The 21,860-nt window shown below is 39.2% G+C and overlaps 1 long non-coding RNA gene across 1 annotated transcript; it reads left to right on the top strand.

Moving 5' to 3' along the window:
• The first annotated feature begins 611 nt into the window (after positions 1-611).
• LOC134737201 (uncharacterized) lies at positions 612-19,940 on the top strand. Its single transcript, XR_010121850.1, has 4 exons — positions 612-722; positions 13,201-13,411; positions 17,675-17,757; positions 19,917-19,940. It is a non-coding gene; the product is annotated as an uncharacterized lncRNA (long non-coding RNA).
• The last annotated feature ends 1,920 nt before the right edge of the window (positions 19,941-21,860 follow it).

Genomic DNA, 21,860 nt, shown 5'->3' with positions numbered 1-21,860 from the left:
CTGAATCCAGATGCTCAAATCATATCAGTGTAAATGTGTTTCTCTCAGTCCCTCAACTCTGCTTTTCCTCTGAACTGTATTTTCTAGCATGTTCTATGCTGCTTGTGGGAAAGACAAGACACCAACGGTTCCAGGCTCATTTCATCAGCTTGACAACAGCCAGCAAAACCCTGTCACTTTCCTAATCACTTCAGCAGAATCCCAGAGCTGACACTCATGGATGCAGAATGGGTCACATGTCTATAACTAAAAACTTCCTGTGACTTAGTTTGACCAGGTGTAAGTCACATGCTCAGGTGTAAGTCACATGCTCAGCTTAGGGCTGGGGTAGAACACATACTATCTAAAACAACAGGTTTGGGAGTTCAGCAAGGATGACTTCCCAAAAGATAATCTTGATGCAGTTCCTAGAGGTAGAAAAAATGGATGCTGGGCAGACAAATATTTTCAACATTTGGTAAGCCTGGGTGAGGCATAATGGTTATGTGTAGAAGCAAGAACAACCGTTTCCATGTCAACTGCTATCCCCATGGTGAGAAAGACACTGACCTGTTGCATCATCTGTGGACAGAGGGTGGCCTTTGCAGACAGCTCTGCGCCTTGACTTTGGTGCCAGCATTGCAGAGCTGCAGTTTCAAGGCTCTCGCAAACAGAGACTGATCCCATCAGAATGAAGAGAAGTTGATGGCATCTGCTGAGCTTCATAGAGAAGGGCTTTGCATGTGGGTGAGCCTGGCTTACATAACCAAAATGGGGGGCATCTGGAAACAGCTGCTAGCCAGTTAGTAAGAAGGTGAACACACATTGTCCTGGTGTGATTAGTCTGTCTCAGAAATTGCCTTTTCATGGGGCCCTAAAGAAGACAGTAACTTCTTACCCCATCCCACCTCCATGCTTGGCTTTCTCTTTTTCATTGCTTTCCATTCTCTGTAAACAAGAGTTGACCCTCGCCAAGATTACCGCTGTCCATGACTATGGAGAAATGTGCAAGGTGAAGTTTTTCTTGGCCGGTGTGCTCTTTAAGAGAAAAAATTACAATGACTGAAAGACAAGTCTTACTATGTAGACACCTTTTGTCTACATAGACATGAAAGGTGTCTACATAGAAGACTTATGGGTTTTTCTGCTAGACAACTGGACTGAGTGGTCCTAATAGACATTGCTGATATTTTACAATAATCCATTAATAGTGATTGGTGGGCAGAAGAAGAACGACACAATTGTAGGATAACAAAGCAAGAAATGACCCTAGTAATCATTCTGACTCTGTAAGATTTATGAGTTCATCAGCTGAATCTGTCTTGTTCACTGCTGTATTCCCAGTGCCAAGCACTCTGGCACCCCGTCTAGCACTCTGGGAGTTCCACCATACCTCTTTACTGTGTTCACAGCAGACATCACTAATCAATCACCATGCTTTTTCCCACTGATGGAGGATATGTCCTCAGAATCATTTCTCAACATAGAATTCCAAGAATCTAATGCCAGTCAATCAATAGTGACACATAAACCAAAACTGATTTTTCATTCCTGACTAATGGCTCCTCAAAAGTTTGTAGGGTCTTAAGGACAGATGACTTTTTTTTCAACCATGTAGCTTCCATTTGGGAGAAACCAGAAACATAAGCAGTTTTCTTGGTCATAGTGAATGGTGGCTTCTTCAGGCTTTAAAGTTGGTACAGAACGATTTCATTTTATACCTGTAGCATCACTTCTCAGAAGAAATTCAAAAATCAGATGTTGCATGGCATAGATTAATTTGTAGAGGCTGTATATGCTTTCCCATGAATATTAACTCCTTGGTAAACTGTAGGATAATAATTAGCATGTGGAAACCAGTCTATTTCAGAGAAAGGTTAGAGATTTAGATGCTAAAGAACATCCCCAGGAGTTCTTTTCCCTCCTTTGGTGCTGGCCATTTAGCATTTCAAATGATGGAGAAATGGCACTCAGAAAGAAGTGCTCACTCAGGCAGCACACTCCCTTCCTTTGAGATTTTAGCCTAAGTGGCATTAGGAAGTAGTCAACATGGACAATGTGGGCTCCTGCAAATAACTCTGCAAGTTAAATTGACTTTGTATGTAACAGAAACACGCCCCTGGAAGACATTTATTCAAATAACTCATTGCGCAAGGTGGTGGATGCAGCCAGAAAGATCTTTAGCAGGCTTGTCAAATTACTGTAGTAACAGGAGTAAGAAAGGGGCTGGATAACTTAGATAATTGAAGCTGCCAGATGATCAAAAACTCTTTTGTTGAATTGGACTAATAGGCTCCCGATCAGCATCAGTCCTAGTGAACAAGGACTACTACTACATATACTAGCAATAAGGTAGTGCTTCTAATATCTGACCATTAAATTCAAGAGAAGAGAAAGGAAAGAGCCATTTCAAGGCAGGTTGACTTAAAGGCTATTATGCAAATTCCACAGACATATAAATAAAGCCTACTAATCCAGAGGCTCTCTAAGCATCATTGGGCTTTAAGGGACAATCAGCCATTCCCTGCTAGAAAGAGGCAAAAACACCTAATATCAGTCTTTGTTGTTGGGTGTTATTAGAAAGATCTGGTGATTGAGCATCAGTCAGCAGCAGGGCTCAGTAGCAAGTTTCTGACTTGAATCAGCAGTTGGGCTTTGCGCATTTCTAACCATCAGACAGAACTCACCTTTACATCTGTATTAGCAACTGATGCAATTGTGTTTACGCTAGAAAGGAGCAATTTAGGAGATAGATTTCAAGACTTTGAGAGAAAATTAGCCTCTGAACTCAGCCTCTTTAGAATGAGTGGTCCTACCCAGCTTATGAGGAATGGATGTGGGTGGGTTAATCATGAAAGAGTGGTTAATAGCTTGGTTTTGGTGTCAGATGAGAGCATATTCCAGTCCTCCTATTTAATAGCTGTCTGGCATTGAATATATTATTTAAGTTGATTGATTTTTAGCCTTTTCTCTTTAAAATAAGGGGGACAGTATCATCTATTGGTTCTTTATTAAAATGGAAATGATAGTACCATTCTTATAAAGATTAAATATAAAAAAAGGCATTTAAGGTGCTTAGTTATATGGAACATCTACCAAGTTACACCATGTTCTGGGACATAAAACAAGTCTTAATACATTTAAAAGGATACCAATGATACAATATGTTTTCTGACCAAAACAGAATTAAATTAGAGATCAATAACACAAAGATATCTATAAAATCCCCTGAATATTTGAAAATTATATAAAACACTGCTTAATAATCCTTGGATTAAAGAGGACATCAGAAGGAAATTAAGAAAGTATTTAGAACTGAATATAAATAAAAATAAGGCATGAATTTATAAGATGCTGCTAAAGCAGTATTTAGGAGAAAATTTATAGCACTAAGTGCCTATACTAGAAAATAAAAACCACAATGAGATACCATTTCACACCAGTCAGAATGGCTATTACTAAAAAGTCAAAAAATAACAGATGCTGGTGAGGTTGTGAAGAAAAAGAAACACCTATACACTTTTGGTGGGAGTGTAGATTAGTTCAACCATTGTGGAAAGCTGTATGACAATTCCTCAAAGAGCTAAAAACAGAACTACCATTCTACCCAGCAATCCCATTACTGGGTATACACCCAGAGGAATACAAATCATTCTACCATAAAGACACATGAATGTGTATGTTCATTGCAGCACTATTCACGATAGCAAAGACATGAAATCAACCTGAATGTCCATCAGTGGTAGACTGGATACAGAAAATGTAATACATATACAGCATGGAATACTATGCAGCCATAAAAAAGAATGAGATCATGTCTTTTGTAGGAACATGGATAGAGCTAAAGGCTATTATCCTCAGCAAACTAACACAGGAAAGGAACAGAAAACCAAATACTGCAAGGTGGATGCTAAATGATGAGAACTTATGAACACAAAGAAAGAAATAATAGACACTGGGGTCTACTTGAGGGTGGAGGGTGGGAGGAGGTAGAGGAACAGAAAATATAACTATTGGGTACTGAGCTTAATTCCTGGGTGATGAACTAATCTGTGCAACAAACCTCCATGACATGAGTTTACCTATGTAACAAACCTTCACATGTGCCCCTGAACCTAAAACAAAAGTTAAAAAAAAAAGAAAATAAGAAAATTCTCAGATCAATGACCTGAGATTCCATCTGAAAAAAAGAAAAAAATAAAGTATGTTAAAGCCAAAGAAGCAGAAAAAAGGAAATAATAAAAATCAGTGAACATGTCAGTGAAATAGAAAAACAATACAGGAAAATCATTGAAATAAAAAACTAGTTCTTTGAGATCAATAAAATTGATAAACCACTAACTAAACTGAGTAGGAAAAAGAAAAGACATTAATTATAAAAGATCAGAAATGAGAAAAGTGACAGAATGACAGATTCTACAGATATTAAAAGAATAATAAGAGAATATTTTGAACAACACTATGCCTATAAAATAAATGATATATGCTTATAAATTTGACAAAAAAATGAAATGGACAAATTTATTGAAAGATACAATCTATCAAAGATCTCTCAATGATAGCCTGAATTTGTAGTTAACAAACTTCCCACAAAAATGCACAAAACAAACAAACAAAAACCCCACCAAATTCCAGGCACAGATAACTTCCTTGGAATCCTATCAAAAATATAATAAATAATACACAAACTCTTCCAGGAAGTTGAAGATAAAAGAATACTTACCAACTTATTCTATGAGCCCACCATTAAAAATGATACTACATGATAAGAAAATTATAGGCCAATATTCTTGAAGATCATAGAGCAAAAAATCTTAACTAAAACAGTAAATCAAATTTCAATGAATATAAAAAGGATAATATATTATTGATACAGCTCTGATGAGTGGAGAACACCAAGTTCTTTGTCTCTAGTGGAATTAGAAAAAAATGACACAGACATATGTTGAGTAGTTTTAAGGAGCAGGGAGTTTAATAGGCAAGAAAGAAGGTGGAAGAAAGAAAGAAGCTCCCCTGTACAGAGACGGAGGGGGGCGCCAAAGCTGAGAAATGGAACCCCACTTTCAGGTAGTATCAGCCAGCTACATTGGATGGCTGGAGGAAGGTGGTGTTTGATCTGCATAGGACTCAAGGGATTGGTTAGACCAGGCATGTCATTCATGTAGCCCGCAAAAAAACTGGCCCTCCCACCCTAGTCTTTTAATATGCAAATGCAGGGAGCCATGATGTTCTACACATATGGGGATATGTGGGGGCGGCCATGCTGCTAGGCACATATAGGGGGCAAGGGCAAGAAGACAAAGGTGGGAATAGCCATGTTGGGTGGACCCAGTTTTTAAAGGTTTGCATTTGCATATCAAAAGTTGCCTGCCTGGGTCTAAGAGCCAGGGCTTTCATGCTAGAAAAGAGCTGTGAAAAATCTTCCAAGGACCCTCTTTTTCCTCTCTAGCTGCCTAAAATAATTTCTTAATAATTCCTACCTCATTATGACCAAGTAAATTGCATTATTCTGGAATTTATCCAAGATATGCAAAATTGGTTTAACATTTGAAAAATCAATCAATGTAATTCACCATATTAACAGATGAAAAAAGAAACACACACACACACACATACACACCCACGAAACCACCAAAAATGCAGAAAAACACGTAACAATGTATATTTATGAAATAAAAAAAATTCTTAGCAAACTAGGAATAAAGGAAAATTCCTCAACTCAATAAAAGGCCCACAAAACACCTATTTTGTATGAAACAATAATAAAATTAAGTGAAAGATTGAAAGCTTTCCCCCTCTAATCAGAAACAAGAAAAAGATGTCCATTCTTTTTTTTTTTTTTTGAGATGGAGTCTTGCTCTGTCACCCAGGCTGGAGTGCAGCGGTACTATCTCGGCTCACTGCAAGCTCTGCCTCCTGGGTTCATGCCATTCTCCTGCCTCAGCCTCCCCAGTAGCTGGGACTACAGGTGCCCACCACCATGCCCGGCTAATTTTTTTGTATTTTCAGTAGAGATGGGGTTTCACCGTGTTAGCCAGGATGGTCTTGATCTCCTGACCTCGTGATCCGCCCGCCTCAGCCTCCCAAAGTGCTGGGATTACAGGTGTGAGCCACTGCGCCTGGCCAAGATGTCCATTCTTACTATTTCTATTCAACATTGTACTGATGTTTTAGCTAATAAAATAAGACAAGAAGAAGAAATAAACAATATATAGAATAGAAAGGAAAAAGAAAGCTGTCTTTACTCTCAGATGATATAATCATCACATAGAAAATCCTATAAACCTACCAAAAAGTCACTAGAAGTTGTAAATACGAACATGGTTTCAGGATAGAAAATCAATATAAAAGATTACATTTATATATCATGGCAGTAAACTAAAATTAAGAAACTATGTCACCTACAGTAGAATCAAAAATATGAAATAGGAAATATTTTTGACAAAATATGTGTAAGATGTACACTGAAAGCTACAAAACACTGTTAAAAGACATTAAAGAGCTATAAATGGAAATATATACAATGTTCATGGATCAATGAAGATGATGCAATATTATTAAGATGTCAGTTCCCCCCCCAAATTAATCAATAGTTTTAGTGTAATCCCAATAAAAATCCTTGCAGAGTTTACTGTACAAATTTACAAGCTAATTATAAAATTTATATCAAAATGCAAAAGACCTAGGATAGCCAAAATAACTGTAAAAAGAACAAAGTTGGAGGGTTAACACTATCTGATTTGAAGACTTATAAAAATACAGTAATCAAGTCAATGTGATGTTAGTGTCAAGACAGGTAAATGAAACAGGAAAGAGCCCAGAAATAGACTTAACAGATATATGGGCAACTGATTTTTGGTAAAGGTGCAAAGGCAATTCAGTGAAGAAAGGATAGTCTTTTTACAAACCTGACAAAAACAAGAAATGGGGAAAGGATTCCCTATTTAATAAATGGTGCTGGGAAAACTGGCTAGCCATATGTAGAAAGCTGAAACTGGATCCCTTCCTTACACCTTATACAAAAATTAATTCAAGATGGATTAAAGACTTAAATGTTAGACCTAAAACCATTAAAATCCTACAAGAAAACCTAGGCAATACCATTCAGGACATAGGCGTGCGCAAGGACTTCATGTCTAAAACACCAAAAGCAATGGCAACAAAAGCCAAAATTGACAAATGGGATCTAATTAAACTAAAGAGCTTCTGCACAGCACAAGAAACCACCATCAGAGTGAACAGGCAACCTACAGAATGGGAGAAAATTTTTGCAACCTACTCATCTGACAAAGGGCTAATATCCAGAATCTACAATGAACTCAAACAAATTTACAAGAAAAAAACAAACAACCCCATCAAAAAGTGGGCGAAGGACTTGAACAGACACTTCTCAAAAGAAGACATTTATGCAGCCAAAAAACACATGAAGAAATGCTCATCATCACTGGCCATCAGAGAAATGCAAATCAAAACCACAGTGAGATACCATCTCACACCAGTTAGAATGGCCATCATTAAAAAAGCAGGAAACAACAGGTGCTGGAGAGGATGTGGAGAAATAGGAACACTTTTACACTGTTGGTGGGACTGTAAACTAGTTCAACCATTGTGGAACTCAGTGTGGCGATTCCTCAGGGATCTAGAACTAGAAATACCATTTGACCCAGCCATCCCATTACTGGGTATATACCCAAAGGACTATAAATCATGCTGCCATAAAGACACATGCACACGTATGTTTATTGCGGCACTATTCACAATAGCAAAGACTTGGAACCAACCCAAATGTCCAACAAGGATAGACTGGATTAAGAAACTGTGGCACATATACACCATGGAATACTATGCAGCCATAAAAAATGATGAGTTCATGTCCTTTGTAGGGACGTGGATGAAACTGGAAAACATCATTCTCAGTAAACTATCTCAAGGACAAAAAACCAAACACCACATGTTCTCACTTATAGGTGGGAATTGAACAGTGAGAACTCATGGACACAGGAAGGGGAACATCACACTCCAGGGACTGTTGTGGGGTTGGGGGAGTGGGGAGGGACAGCATTAGGAGATATACCTAATGCTAAATGATGAGTTAATGGGTGCAGGAAATCAACATGGCACATGGATACATATGTAACAAACCTGCACATTGTACACATGTACCCTAAAACCTAAAGTATAATAAAATAAAATAAAAAAAAAAAGAAGAAAGGATAGTCTTTTTAACAAATCGTGGTGGAACAGTTGAGTATCTGCATGGAAAAAACAAAGACAGAACTTCATCCATCTCTTGAACCATATACAAAAGTTCACTCAAAATGAGTCATAGTCCTAAATGAAAAACCTAAAACTATAAAACTCCTAGAGGAAAACATAGGAGGAAATTTTTATGACCCTAGATTAAGCAAAGGTTTTTTTACATGCAACATGAGAAGCACAATTCATGAAAGAAAAAATTGATTAATTGTATTACATCGAAATTAAAGACTTTTGCTCTTTGAATTACATGGTTAAGCAAATGAAAAAACAAGCCACAGAATGAGAGAAAATATTTGTAAATCACATATCTGACAAAGAATTCTATTCGGAATATATACAGAACTCTCAAACCCAGTAATAAAAAAAAAACTCAAAAAAATAAATCTTTTACATTTATAAAAAATATGTAAAAGGTTTGAACTGGCACGTTACCAAAAAAGATACATGGATGACAAATAAGCACATCACAAAAAGATTCAATATCATTATTAAGTAAATGCAAATAAGACAATGAGATACCACTCTACCCCTGTTAGAATGACTACAGTTAAAAAGACTGATCACAGTAAGTATTGCCAAAGACAGAAAGCAACTGAAGTTCTCATGCACTGCTGGTCAAATGGTCCAAGTACATTGGGAAACCTGTCTGGCAGTTTCTTAAATAGTTAAACATATGCCTACCCCATGTCCCAGCCATTGTACCCCTAAGTATTTACACAAGAGATATGAAAGCATAGGTCCACACAAATACTTGTGCATGGGCCAGGTGCAGTGGTTCACACCTGTAACCCTAGCACTATGGAAGGCCAGGGTGGGTGGATCACCTGAGATCAGAAGTTTGAGACCAGCCTGGCCAACATGACAAAACCCCATCTCTATTAAAAAAAAAAAAAAAAAAATACAAAAATTAGCTGGGCATGGTGGCGCATGCCTGTAGTCCTAGCTACTTGGAAGGCTAAAGCAGGAGAATTGCGTGAACCCAGGAAGTGGAGGTTGCAGTGAGCCAAGATCCCGCCACTGCACTCCAGCCTGGGCAACAGAGTAAGACTCCATCTCAGACAACAACAACAAAAAAAACAAACAAACAACAACAACAACAACACTAAAACCTTGTGTATGAGTGTGTATAGCAAATTTATTTGTAATAGCTCAAACCTGGAAGCAACCCAAATTTTCATCATCCGATGAAAAAAATAAACAAAATTGTGTTTTACATTGAAATACCACCCAACAAAAAAGCAATGAACTACAGATACACACAGCAACATGGATGAATCTCAAAGTCATTACACTGAAAAAAAAAAGACAAAAATGCGGACTTATTGTATGACTTCATTCATTTGAAATTCTACAAAAAGGAAACTAATCTCTACTGATAGCAAATCAGTGGTTATCTGGGAATAGGAGAAGATGGGATGGAGTGGACAGAGAGAGATTATAAAGGACAAGCAGACTTTGGTGAGGATGGATATGTTCATAATGATGCTTGTCATAATAGTTGCATAGATGTACACATAAGTTAAAGCTTATCAAATTGTATACTTTGAACATGTAGTTTGTTATATGTCAACCATATCTCAATAATGCTGTTTTGATTTTTTTAAACATGTTCAGCACATGGCAGTTGCTTTCTTTTGCTTCCAGTTGTTCTGACTGGCTTTGTTTTGTATCTTTCTTGATGAATCTCCAAAGCATGGATAGCTTTGACTTCACAGGCCAAATGGATTTCATGTCTCTGGTCAAATTCTGACCCACTAACAGTGGCTGCCTATACCACTGCATTGAGCAACGCAGACAGAATAATGGCCCCCAATTATGTCCATATTCTAACCCCTGAATGGCAAAAGGGACTCTACAGATGTGATTAAAGTTAGGGATCTGGAGATGGGTAGGCAATCCTGGATTATTCAGTGGCCCAATCTAATCACAGTAGTCCTTAAAAGCAAAGAACACTTTCTGGCTATGGTCAGAGAGAGACAGCAGTGTGAGACAGGTTGTGGCAAGCTGTTGCTGGCTCTGAGACATAGGGGACTATGTGCATGGACCAAACAGAGGCCTCTGGAAGCAAAAAAAAAAAAAAAAAAAAGGCAAGGAAAATAGATTCTTTTTCAAAGTTTTAGAAAGAAAGGCAACCCTGCTTGATTTTAGGCCAGTGAAACCTGTATTGGACTTCAGACCTATAAATCTGTAAGATAATAAAGCTGTGTTCTTATAATCCACCCAGTTTGTGGTAATTTGTTATAGCAGCAACAGAAAATTAATCCAAGTAGTAAAGAAGAGCGTCACTGGTTAATGATGTCTACCTGGAATACCACAGGGGAAAGAGGCATGTGTGCTGCTTTTCTGCCATCTTGGTTCTCTGTTGAAGGTATACTGGCAGTGGCAGCTAGGAAGGCACCTTCATTTATGGGGTCTACTGTGTGCCAACCTCTACATGAGGTTCTTTGAATATGTTCCTTCAGTCATCTTCACACCAGTCCTTTCATGAAGTAAATATGACTTCCTGCTTTGAGAGATGGGGATCAGAGAATTGAGATCTTATCTAAGTTCTTAACTTCAAATGCTGTTGTTTATTCCTCCTTGCTTGCAAACAAAGCAGGAAATCCCAATAAAACAAAGGTGAACAAGGTTTCAAGTGTTGATGGAAAACAAGAACAAACACAGATGAAGAGCCTTTGCCTTGGAACAATACTTGTGGCCCTGGGAGTGGTGCACCTAGCGTTATTATCTCAGCTGGAGATCCTAGAAGTGTCTTGGGAGTGGGGAAGGAACAATACATTTCTAATATTTGCTAATTATCATGAATCTGCTTGTTTACACTTAAAATTCAGCACAGAGGAATACCACTTATTTTCTCTCTCAGCACGATATGTGTGACGCATCCAGCCAGCTGCCGCATTGGGCTCCTGGCCCCTCTGGGAGTGGGGACTTGTTTATGCCCCTGCTGAAGAGGCTTCACTGCCTGCATCCTTCCTGGCTGCTCTCTGTCTTCCAAGAACGCTCCAGGCAGTCATGCTGTGGACAGCACTACTGACGTCTCTTTCTTGGAGTGAAATTGCAACATCATGTGTTGGAGCAAGTGAGGGAGCAAGGCCCCGGATAACCTTCAAAACAGAGCTGTGGAACCAGGCCAGGCCACTGTCATTTGCCATGGCACCATTTTTCTTTCAAAAAAAAAGTTAGTGAGTTGGGGAAGCATAGGGAAAGGTTGAGGGCCTGGGTTCGGCCCTGAATAATTCCATGACTTAGTCTTTCTGAGCCTTAATTTTTTTCACTTATAATGTGAGAGTAATAACAGCACCTCACATGGATACAACAGTGGCTACCATTTACTAAGCCTATACTATGTGTCAGGCACTGAGCTAAAAAGTTCACATGCAAATCTCACCCCAATAGTCTTAGGAGAGACAGACCATTGCCCCTAGAGATGAGAATACAGAGGCTCAAAGAGAATTAGTAACTTGCCCAAATTCACACAGTAGTAAAGGGAACTAAGCAAGACACCTGACTCTAGACTCAGAGAACTTTACTGCCATGGTAAAGGACTTAGCATAGCACCTTGCATATAGTACATGTTCAGTAGATTTTAGCTAGAGTTACATTGGCTTTAGTGTTAGTATTCAGTGTTAGTTGGGATCTGAGGTCCCCTTAACCTTCACTCCTTTCGTTATTTGCTTACAGTAAAATAAAACAGAGATATAGAAAACCTTACAAAACTGCTGTCTGGGCTCAATGAGTTGTTATATGACACACACCATTTTAGCCACCACCAGGTCAAGAAATAGAACTTTCCAAGCCATCCCAAAGCCCACCATGGGCCCCATCAAATCACAGCCATCAACAAAAAGTAACCACAGTCTTGACTTTTGTGGGAATAACTTTGTTGGACTTCCCTTTCACTTCATCAACCTGTGCGTGTCCCTAGACACTATAGTTTATTCTTTGGTATATGTCTTGTACGTCTCTTAATTTACAGGCATCCATCCCCACCTCAACCCCTCCCCCAGTTCTTTCTTTCTTTTCTCTTTATCTCTTTCTTTCTTTCCTTCTTTCTCTCTCTCCCCTCCCTCTCTCCCTCCCTCCCTCCCTCCCATCCTTCCTTCCTCCCTCCCTCCCTCCCTTCCTTCCTTCCCTGAGACACATCTCACTCTGTCGCCCAGGCCGGAGTGCAGTGGCATGATCTCAGCTCACTGCACCCTCCACCTCCCTGGTTGAAGCAATTCTTGTGCATCAGCCACCCATGTAGCTGGGATTACAGATGTTCCCCACCATGCCAAGCTAATTTTTGTATTTTTTAGTAGAGATGGGGTTTCACCATGTTGGCCAGGCTGGTCTCAAATGCCTGACCTCAAGTGATCCACCTGCCTTGGCCTCCCAATCTGCTGGTATTACAGGCATCAGCCACCCCACTCAGCCAGTTCTTACCTTTTCTTACAATTTACCTGGCTTGCCTTCTAGGATTTTCTCACTCTTCCTCCCCACCCATCTACTTGTAACTGGACTTCTTTTTCTTCATCTCTGTTGTCTGTATCCTGCTCAGTTTTTATTCTACTCCCAGCAGTTTTTCCCTTTGTGAGCCCATGTCCTAGAAGGGAGATCAAGGTGTCAGTTTAGGGAGTTCATAGGGGCTAAATTGCTCCAGATCCTCCGCCTTTTTCTCAGATCCCTTATGCTCCCCAGCTGATGGCTCAGGCAAAATGCCTCCTAGTTTTAGCTGCCACTCTCAAATTGCTTCATGCATTCTGCAGTAAGTTCCTGCTCCTGTTTTGAGTTTCTCCTGTTCTTGGGTCTACCAGATACTACATTGCTTCCCTTCCATCTGCATGCACAGACACCAACACTGTGTGAGTCTTGGGGAAGTTGCTGCTTTATCGCCACAGCCTGTATTTGGGATTCATGGAAATACCTTGCCATTAATTTTTTTATTGTTATGTATTTTCTTTGTTTTTATGTGGATATCAGGTAAACTGAAAAAGGATACTACCAATGCTCTTATCTACCAAAGTCTCCTAGAACCCTTGATTCTTCTTTGATCACAGGATCCTGTTCATATCTTGCTTCTCCTTGTGTGCATGAAAGACCACCAAAGTTACCCTACAAGGACCTGCCTCATGATCCACTGAACTTTGCTTTCTATCACTGATGATGGAAACATTGTGTTCTAGCGAGACAGGTTCATATTCCTTCACAACAGATTTTCAACTCAATTTAGGCATGAAATAAGCTGCCAGGCAGAGAAGAGATCAAAGATCCTGTAGTAGGAAGCAGCTGGACTGGAAATTTAAGATCCCTTCCATCTCTAGTATCTTGGGATCTCTGACAGTTCAGGAAGGACCCACCAAACATCCCCAGCTTCCTCTAATTAATCTTATCCTGAGAAAAATAGTAAAAGTCTCTGGGGATTAGACCTCTAAGCCTTTGAATATGAGATTTCCAAAGGTCACCAGAACAAGACTGGAATCCTCTACTCCCATTTTCATCATTGTAGGTATGTAAGTGGTTTTATAAAAGAAGTTCCCATTTTTACTTAACTGAATTAGACACTATCCAAAGAAGTAAGCATTGCTCATGCTTTTCATGAACTCATGGTCTGAGTCAACAGTATAAATTGCCAGTTTTTATATTTGTTTTACTCATACTTTTAAGGAACCATGAAATAATATTTGGCACAAGAAGGAAAATTCTTATATGATCATTAGCATTAATGGCTTGTCAATGAGTTTTCCCATTTATAGAAAAATAAAACTTAAATACAACAAAGAGTTTTAGGATTTTGCTGAATACCTCTCACCAGTTGTCTTTTGGAAAAATATTGAAAACTTTTTAGAACTCTGATGTTGGAGGAGGAAGAAAGGAGAAGATGTTAGCCTCTCTCTCGGCCCCTCCCTTTCCATCCTTTTCCAGGATAAAAGAATAATCTGATGGATCTCATCTAAGGATGCTAATTAGGTCCCTATAATGTGTCCCAGAGTCACTGTGTATGTCATGTTTTGTTCTGGTGATAAAAGACATGTATTAGAGGCCTAGAATATTCTTTTGGACCGCTTCCTGTTTTGTTCTATCTATAGTTTTTCAACCACATCCTGAGGACCCAAAAGATCTAAAGGACATCTCAGGGATCCTTAAAAATATTCTTCAAATTTCATTTTTAAATACATATAAACCACTTTAAAATCTGCAATAAACAAACATACCTTCAAATGTGCCATATATCAATTTTTAATGCTTTGAGTCTAACATATATATTAATGTATCTCACACTTTTGTGTCAAAGTATATATAAAACTTGGAGTAAATCTTCTGCTATCTTTTTATTAAAGAATTTCCTGACATTACAAGATGAACTGCTTTTAAAACCATATTATTATTACAACTAATCTGTTTGAGTCATATTTTCTTAATATTGGATATATTAGATATGTTTTGGTTGCACAAGATAGAAATACAAATCAAACTGGCCTAAAAGACAAAAGGGATATTACTGGTTTGTGTAACAGAAACGTCTAGGCGTAGCACTGGATTAAGTTCCAGCTAGATCAAGACACTTCAGTGGTGTCCTGTGCAGTCCTGAGCCCCTGCTCGTCTGGGTAGCACTTTCCCCTTGGTTGGCTTCTTCCTTTATGTAGTACTGAGATGTGGTTGCCCCCAGCAACCCCAGGCTGATGCTCTTCCAGCTTCGAGGCAGCAGGAAGAGCTTCTGTTTCCTGGTGCTCCTGAACCCCGCCTCCCAGATCTACCTCTCTAGCTGGGAGTGGGACCAACTACTCTAGAACGACGTGACCAGAATTGGGGGTGGGGAGAGGTGTGGAAAGTAGACAATAGAGACTAGGTCCACAACAGCAGTCCACTCTAGTGGGCAGGCTAAACAAATTACAGGAGCACACTGGACCCCAAGACTGCACTGTCCCCATTTGATATCAGTCTTTGATTTCAAACACCTGAGTTCCCCAGAATGGCCTCATTGTTCTTATATATTGATTGCATAATAGGTAAATATTATGCATTTGAATCTAAAAATAAAGTTAGGATATAAAATAGTTTTTTATCCATTTAAATACTTGGAGGATCTACATAAGATCTGTCAAAAAAAAAAAAAAAAAGGGTGGGTTTGGTACCTTAAAAAAGTTGAAACTTACTACTGTAGATGCATTTACATCCGAGGTAAGTTCAGTCACTACAAAGGCTTCTTGGCCACATGAGCTCATGGTGATACCTATCTCTTTTGTGTGTGTTTTACTCATTTGGATCTTGGTCTAAGAGGCTGTGAGGCAAAGGGGAAGCTTGTCATCAGAAGTTCAAGTCCAGGTTTTACTCCTTACTGTCCTTGTGACTTTCCTTGTCTGTAAAATGGGAACAGTGATGGCTGTTCCCTAATCATAGAGGATAATTAAGCCAGAAGGTTTTGAGGGAAAGTTCTTTAGAATCAGTAAATGCTATGTGATAACAAAGTATTATCTTTCATCTTATGTTAATTATATATGTATGTTCGTTCAATGTGTTTATATAAAATTTAATTGTCTATATATTTATCTAGTTCCCTTGAATTAGATTAATTGCATTAATGACCTCATTTATTTACCCCTACCTTCATCCATATCCTTTGACATGCAGGTATATATTCCCCTCATACTGATTCTGCATTTAACCACGTGACTTGCTTTGGCCAATAGTATGTTAAGTTAATGTGACACAAAGGCTTGAAAAGTACTTGTACAATTGGGCTTGCTTACTCTTGCTGCTGTACCTTTACCATGAGAACAGGCCTAGGCCAATCTGCTGGAGGATGAAACACATAGAACAAAAGCCATGTTGACTAGGCAGTCACGCCCATTGAGGTCATCCTAGACCAACGAATAGTCAGTCAACTCCCAGACATATGAACCTAAACCAGAAGAACTGCCCAGCTGAGCCCAGCCTAAACTTCCAACTTGCAGATTTGTAAGCTAAATAAATACTCACCATTTTAATCCCCTAAGTTTTCCTTTTTTTTTTTTTTGAATCTTGTTGTGGTAATCAATAACTATTTCACTCCCTGATAAGGAGACCAATAATTTTGTGTTACATCTTATCCATCACTGTGTCTTACAAACAGAAGTTAATAAATATTTGCTAATGGAAATATGTTAAGGACTCTCAGCTTTTATAACGTGTCAAACTCTGAAGCTCTCCAATTTCTCCAACCCTCTAAAGTGATATGAGAGAAGTGGAATTCCAATATTATTTAAAGCTTTCTAACATTCAGATACTCTATGAAGTAGTTTTTCTGCAGTACTTCATTTAATCTCCATAGTATCCTTGAGAGGCAGGTATGAATTTTCCCATTTTAAAGATGAAGAAACTGAGGATAAGAGAAGTGAAGTAAGTTACATAATGTCACACAGCAAGAGTGGTAGAGCTGGATTCTCCCTGTAGGTGAGCCTGCTTCTCAGGCCAGTGCAATCTCTGCTACATTTGAATGCCATACACCCCTTACTCTAAGGGTTAGAACCACCTCATTTGGCCTATCTCTAAATATCATCTTTTTCTCCAGTGGTGTCATATTTGTTTATCTTGGATCCTAGACCTTTCTTAGATTTTATTTTCTCTCGTCATACTGGAAGATAATCTATTTATTGATTAGCATACTTGTTTGATACTTAAAAATTACAAATTGTTGATTTCCTTGTATTTGTTTCTAAGAAACTTTATTCGTTGTAAATAAATGAGGGAAGAAGTTGCTTTCCAAAGATCTCGAGAATCTAGCATTTTCTTAGCCCAAATTTGGCCCTTACTCTGGGTTTCTGGCCCCAATATTTGAGTTGTTCTCCTCTCCATACCCAACAGAAGTTATTTTTAAGTTGCATTTTATCCAAAGAGCATTTTTCAAAGAATGCCTTGGAAGGTCCTGGAGTTTCTCTTCAGCTCAAGTACTGTCCCTTGGCCCCACCCTGTCAGTCTGGGGAGTTTATTTTGGTCTATGCAAGAGTCACATGTTTTCTTTTGATGAAGTCATCTGAGTATTTTGCTTCCATGCCCTTGGTCCTATTTCCTTAAGAAAGGCTGGTCTCTCTGTAATCTGCCAGGGACAGAGAGGTGGGCACTCTTTTCTGTCAGTTAAGAAGCAGAATCACTATGAAGACCCTGCCTCTCCAACCCCAACCACACCCATGGCTTCCCCTGGGTACCCCCCAATCCAAATTCTTCTCTTTCTTCTGAGCCCAGCCCATCCCCCTCTCTGCCACAATGAGCTCCCTGACTCATGAATTTGTAATAATATCCCTCTTTTCTGAATGATTAGAAAACCTAAAACACTCGATTGTCTATTTATTTAGCACATACAGATGGTCCCCAGTGAATGATGATTCAACTTACAATTTTTTGACTTTACGACAGTGTAAAAGCACTACACATGCAGTACAAACCGTACTTTGAATTTTGAATTTTGATCTTTTCCCAGGCGAGCAATATCCAGGATGATACTCTCTCATGATGCTGGGCATCAGTGAGCCATAGCTCCCAGTCAGCTGTACCATCAGAAGGGTAAACAACTGATAAGCTTCAGTGTGCTGTATCTGATAAATTACCTAAGATAGTCAACACTTTATTGTGAAATAGGCATTGTGTTAGATGATATTGCCCAACTCTAGGCTCATGTAAGTGTTCTGCATATGTTTAAGGTTGTCAAGGCTAAGCTATGATATTCATTGGATAGGTTAGGTATATTAAATGTATTTTTTTAAAAAAATTTATTTCCATAAGTTTTGGGGGAGCAGGTGGCTTTTGGTTACAAGAGTAAGTTCTTCAGTGGTGACTTGCAGGATTTTGGTGCACCTATCACCCGAGCAGTATACACTGAACCTAATTTGTAGTCTTTTATCCCTCACCCCCCTCCCACACTTTCCCCTGAGTCCCCAAAGTTCGTTGTATTATTCTTATGCCTTTGCATCCTCATAACTTAGCTCCCATTTATGAGTGAGGACATGTGATTTTTGGTTTTTCATTCTTGAGTTACTTTACTTAGAATAATAGTCTCCAATTCCATTTAGGTTGCTGTGAATGCCATTAATTCATTCCTTTTTATGGCTGAGTAGTATTCCATAATATATCTATAGCACAGTTTCTTTATCCACTCATTGATTGATGGGCATTTGGGCTGGTTCCATATTTTTGCAATTGTGAATCGTGCTAGTATAAATATGCATGTGCACATATCTTTTTTGTGTAATGACTTCTTTTCCTCTGGGTAGATACCCAGTAGTGGGATTGCTGGATCAAATTGTAGTTCTACTTTTAGTTATTTAAGGAATCTCCACACTGTTTCCATAATGGTTGTACTAGTTTACATTCCCACCAGCAGTGTAGAACTATTCTCTTTAAATGTATTTTTGACTAACACTATTTTCAACTGACAATAGGTTTATCAGGCCGTAACCTTATTGTAAGTTGAGGAGCATCTGTACTTACTGGGTGTATACATGTGCCAGGCTGTACCCTCATAGAGCTTACAGTCTACCAGAGATGAAAAACCACAAATAAATATGATACATTCAGGTGGTGATAGTAATTATTTTAAACACAGGATAATGGAATGTAATAAATAGGAGGATGAGGAAGGTTACTTCAGATAGGGTGATCAGGGAAAAGAACTTTGGGAAAGTGACATTTGCATTGAAAGGACTCAACCTTTTCTCTGAGGGAAGAGTGGCCCTGGTGAAGTATATGATAAGTGTAAAGGACGTGGGGCAGAAACTAGCCTGGTGTGAGCAGAAAGAAGGCCTGTGTGGCTAGAGCAGAGAGGTAAGGGGACAGTGGTGCGAGATAGGGTTGAAGGGGAAGGGTGGGCCTATAAAGTACACCAGAGGAAGGAGTTCGGATTTTGCACTAAATGCAATGGAAGTATTGGAGGGTTTTAGGCATAGGAGGGATATCTAATTAATATTTATTAAAAATCTCCTTGCTGTGTGGAGACTAGAATAACTAGAGGGATGCAGGAGGGTGATGGCTATTCTAGTAGAAATAATAGAGATTTGTACAAAGATGGAAGAAAGATTGTCATGATTTTTTTTTACCAGCCTTTCCCTACATGTAATAATCTCCTTTCTATGTATATTAAGTTCATTTACTTTTAAACTTGGACTATGTCTTATATTTTGTTCTATTACTTACAAACCCAAGCCAGACTAGAACCAAGGCAGGTACTTAGATTTGTGACCAATTAACTCTGTTTAATTAATTAATGGTTTTTTTTTTTGAGACTGAGTCTCACTCTATCATCCAAGCTGGAGTGCAGTGGCGCGATCTTGGCTCACTGCAACCTCTGTCTCCCGGGTTCAAGTGATTCTTGTGCCTCAGCCTCCCGAGTAGCTGGGATTATAGGTGCCTGCCACCATGCCTGGCCAATTTTTGTATTTTTAGTAGAAATGGGGTTTCACCATGCTGGCCAGGCCTGTCTCGAACTCCTGACCTCAAGTGATCTGCCCGCCTGGACTTCCCAAAGTGCTGGGATTACAGGCGTGAGCCAATGCGCCCGGCTAACTCTGTTTAATTTTAAATTTCTATGTATTTAGATTAGGCATCTGGTAAACCACCCCTCCCCCAAACTGTAAGTTAAATTTGGAATGCACCTTTGAAGTCTTTGGGTCTAAGTTTACGTTTCAATTTGCCACCTACTAAATCTTTGCATACCAACCTTCTTCTAGACTGATTCACAACAGAAATGCCCATGCCATTGATACCAATGTGAAGCAGTGTCTGCCTACTTGCAGACGTATGATTACCTGATAAAATAAACCCTGTCTTGTATAAGACATTCTCCTCTGGTCTCTGTAACTTGCAGCCACTCACAATCCTAATTGATATAATTGATTACTTGAACATTGTTCAGACATGCCTATAGCTTCTTCCACTCTGTGAAACAGTCAATGACATATGGTGGTAGGTTCTGGGGCTCTGCCAGACACCCTTCCAAGGATTTCACACATTTACAAGGCAGCAGGTGACACCTGGGAAGTCTCTGGGCATTTTCAGTGTCTTCTCTTCAACAATTTCCTCACTCACTGTCAGATCTCACATCCCACCAGCAAAGCTTATTATTCAATGTGGCTAAACTCCTCCAGGTGAAGTGAGAATATCCTGACCTTTCTCTGTGAAGCTTCACTCTTTTTGTAAGCTCAAACAGTGTTGCTAATGGATGATGAGATGACCTACCCTGCACTTTGGTTCCTATAGTTTTCCTAGGTTTATTTGAACAAGTCTTTTCTCTGCCCCTAGTAATTGGCTGGGTCGAGGAAAGGCAAGCCAAATAAAATCTCTGACAAACTTAAGGTTTCCTCTTTAGCCAGAGGATACTTTTAGGGTAACGGACTATTTGATTCTGTAGTATGATTTTTAGAAACAGAGGACTTTAGAGTCAGAAAAGCTCTTATACGTCATCCAGTCATTTGGCAAAAGAAAAATGTGGAGCAGAAAGTTTAATTCCCTCTGACATTGAAGCTATGCACTATTCTGAGTGCCAAGGCAAGGCAATCTCATGTGCATAAAATATTATTTTATGCTAGGCACTATAGTATGTTTTATACACAAATTAATTTCTTCCTCCCAACAATTTTAGAAAACAAATGCTGATATCACCGTATTGCACAAGGGATAACTGAAGCCCAGAGTTTCAAAATCTTTAGACAATGTGGTAGCTTGCATTATTATTTTCCATTTTCACCTCCTTCTCCCCATATTGGTATTTATCCCTACCACATAGATGTTGGCCTTGGCAATTTGACTTGCTTTGACCAATGGACCATGAGCAAACACAGCATAGGTCACATCCAACCAAGCAAAGGCTTTTAATATGATTTCATGATTCAACTTGGTTTATTGCTCCTGTGCCCTCTGTTATGAGAAGTCATGTCCCAAAAGCTGCTTCTCCATTAACTTGGGTCTTGCAGTAAGAAATGAATCTGAGCCCACCAATGCCGGAGGAAGAGCTACAACTGACCTGTAGCCAACACTATGTAATATGAGAAAGAAAGAAATATTTTGTAAGCCATTGAGAGTTGGAAGCTATTTGTTACACAGCATGGCCTAGTGAAAGGTAATGAACACAAATGGACAGAGCCGGGATCTATATCCAGACCTATCTGCCTCCAAATGCAGTATCTTTTTTCCCCACCAAACATTCCTTTCTGTCCACTCCAGTATGCTTTAGCCTCAGTAGCAAATACTGCTTTCTCAGACCCATACCTTTAAACTCCCCTCTCCAGCACCCAAGACATTTTCCTTGACCATTTTCCTTAGGCTCAATATCTTGCTCACACAAGTGCCCCCCTACCAGCTCTCACAAAATGATGAATCGCCCTAGCCCACAAAGAAAAAGAGGGGCTGCCAAGCATAAACTCCTTCAGCTTCCCTCTTGCATTTTAGATGTATCGATACCACTGCCTATTCTTCCTCCTCACCTCTCACCTCCATGGAAAAGCTGTTTTATCTCCTGTCTAAGGCTGACCTCCCAACTGTTCTCTTTATCCTCCAGAATCTCACTCTAGCAATTATCTCATTTTTTTGTTTCATTCCTTCATCTCTCTCTCTCCAGTTCCTTTTTCTGTCACCCTACAAGCACATAAGTTTCCCTTTTTTTTCTAAAACAAAGC

Source organism: Symphalangus syndactylus, chromosome 7 (assembly GCF_028878055.3).
Source record: "Symphalangus syndactylus isolate Jambi chromosome 7, NHGRI_mSymSyn1-v2.1_pri, whole genome shotgun sequence".
NCBI lineage: Eukaryota > Metazoa > Chordata > Mammalia > Primates > Hylobatidae > Symphalangus > Symphalangus syndactylus.
This window is presented reverse-complemented; position numbering and strand designations above follow the sequence as displayed.